Source organism: Eptatretus burgeri, chromosome 17 (assembly GCF_056783735.1).
Source record: "Eptatretus burgeri isolate ZD-2024b chromosome 17, Ebu_testis_v1, whole genome shotgun sequence".
NCBI lineage: Eukaryota > Metazoa > Chordata > Myxini > Myxiniformes > Myxinidae > Eptatretus > Eptatretus burgeri.
The window spans coordinates 10,559,577-10,562,076 of NC_140977.1; the positions used below are offsets into that span (position 1 = coordinate 10,559,577).

The 2,500-nt window shown below is 45.5% G+C and overlaps 1 protein-coding gene across 2 annotated transcripts in view; it reads right to left on the reverse strand.

Annotated features, from left to right (window-relative positions):
- The window catches only part of PTDSS1 (phosphatidylserine synthase 1), a 163,610-nt gene extending 161,543 nt beyond the window's left edge, over window positions 1-2,067 (reverse strand). Inside the window, exon 1 of one of the 2 annotated variants that reach the window (XM_085862067.1) lies at window positions 1,874-2,067. The gene's annotated coding sequence lies outside the window, so the exon portion shown is untranslated. The remainder of the gene's footprint in view (window positions 1-1,873) is intronic. The other variant, XM_085862066.1, reaches the window with a different exon arrangement.
- Window positions 2,068-2,500: the final 433 nt, after the last annotated feature.

Sequence of the window (2,500 nt, forward strand, 5' to 3'; positions counted from 1 at the left end):
ATTCTCTCAGGAAGGTCATAGCATTCTGTCAGGAAGGTCAGATCATTCTCTCAGGAAGGTCATAGCATTCTGTCAGGAAGGTCAAATCATTCTGTTAGGAAGGTCAGATCATTCTCTCAGGAAGGTCATATCATTCTGTCAGGAAGGTCATATCATTCTCTCAGGAAGGTCATATCATAATCTCAGGAAGGTCAGATCATTCTCTCAGGAAGGTCAGATCATTCCCTCAGGAAGGTCAGATCATTGTCTCAGGAAGGTCATATCATTCTGTCAGGAAGGTGAGATCATTCTCTCAGGAAGGTCATATCATTCTCTCAGGAAGGTCAGATCATTCTCTCAGGAAGGTCATATCATTCTGTCAGGAAGGTCAGATCATTCTCTCAGGAAGGTCATATCATTCTGTCAGGAAGGTCATATCATTCTGTCAGGAAGGTCAGATCATTCTCTCAGGAAGGTCAGATCATTCTCTCAGGAAGGTCATATCATTCTGTCAGGAAGGTCATATCATTCTCTCAGGAAGGTCAGATCATTCTCTCAGGAAGGTCATATCATTCTGTCAGGAAGGTCATATCATTCTCTCAGGAAGGTCATATCATAATCTCAGGAAGGTCAGATCATTCTCTCAGGAAGGTCAGATCATTCCCTCAGGAAGGTCAGATCATTGTCTCAGGAAGGTCATATCATTCTGTCAGGAAGGTGAGATCATTCTCTCAGGAAGGTCAGATCATTCCCTCAGGAAGGTCAGATCATTCTCTCAGGAAGGTCATATCATTCTCTCAGGAAGGTCAGATCATTCTCTCAGGAAGGTCATATCATTCTGTCAGGAAGGTCAGATCATTCTGTCAGGAAGGTCAGATCATTCTCTCAGGAAGGTCATATCATTCTGTCAGGAAGGTCAGATCATTCTCTCAGGAAGGTCATAGCATTCTGTCAGGAAGGTCAGATCATTCTCTCAGGAAGGTCATAGCATTCTGTCAGGAAGGTCAAAGCATTCTGTCAGGAAGGTCAAATCATTCTGTTAGGAAGGTCAGATCATTCTCTCAGGAAGGTCACATCATTCTGTCAGGAAGGTCAGATCATTCCCTCAGGAAGGTCAGATCATTGTCTCAGGAAGGCCATATCATTCTCTCAGGAAGGTGAGATCATTCTCTCAGGAAGGTGAGATCATTCTCTTTGGAAGGTCAGATCATTCTCTCAGGAAGGTCAGATCATTCTTCAATCACGCAGCTACTGTTAATGAACAAAAGTTTGCTTCTGCAACATCACACCTTAAATATTATCACTCCACACTGAAGTCCAGGTGTATGCCTGGCTCGACGGAGCGTCACAGCCATTTATATGGTTAATTCCCCCCCCCCCCCAGCCTCGGTCCACAAACTGGGAAGGAAACGAAGGGAAACAATCTTTGCTCGGCCAGACTTTCTTAAAATGCTCTAAACTCGATGTTGCTGAGCAAGGCCGCGGTAACTATGGTTTCACAGGTCCATTATCCATCCACAAGCTCCCGCGGTTGTCATGGACACCGTCATGAATGGGCATTTGTTTCCATGGCAACCAACGTTGCGTCAGCGAATCCCCGATCGACCGAATAGTTGTTCAACAAACAAACGTTCAAACGAACCGGAAGTCATGTTTTGTTATTGGCAACGTCGCTTTGTGTGAAGGAATTCAAGTTTAAAACGATCCCCGAGCAGACCAAAGTGACGCGCTTTTCGCGCCATTCCCACGACGGTCGAACGTCCGTCCGTCCGGTTCGAGACGTCGATACTCGGACATCCCGTCATTCGCAGATCACCCGAGAACGTACTGATCGAACCACCGACTACTTTAGTCGTTCTTTAGTGTCCGTGCGTCGCACAGCACAACAACTTACCAGCTCGAGACCTCGACGACCCCCCGTCCCCCACTAGTTTCCTTCGATGGGAACAGTGTTGCTTCCTTGATCCTTCCTTCACTCATTCGCTTCCTTCATTACTTCTTCCCGTCCTCCTAATCGCCCCCTCAGAGGGATTTCCTTTCCACTGGGAGACGATGACGTCACGCGCCGAGGAACCCGGCGTACCGAGAACCACGTGCTCCTTGAAAACGCGCGAACGTGCATTTCGCTCAAAATACCTCAGAGCACTTTAATCTTTCGGACTGTTTACACAAAATTTAATATCATATTGTTGGATGTAATAAAATACACTGTGCATGCAAACGTGGGCTCCGTTTATCGATTTGCTGACTGCACAGTGGATTCCCTTCTTTGGAAAAAAAAAAGAGGGGAAAAAAAACGAGGGAAAAAAAAACGAGGGGGAAAAAATGAGGGGAAAAAAAAACGAGGGGAAAAAAATGAGGGGAAAAAGGACACGTTTGCTCGGTTTATTGCTGAGGTTTTTGGGGGATGACATGATATGGGGAAACGAAAATTATATATTTTGAAAATCAGAAAATGATTTCAGGCAAAAAAAAGTTTGACCGGAGATTACACCAGCCGAGCTGACGTAAATTCTTATAC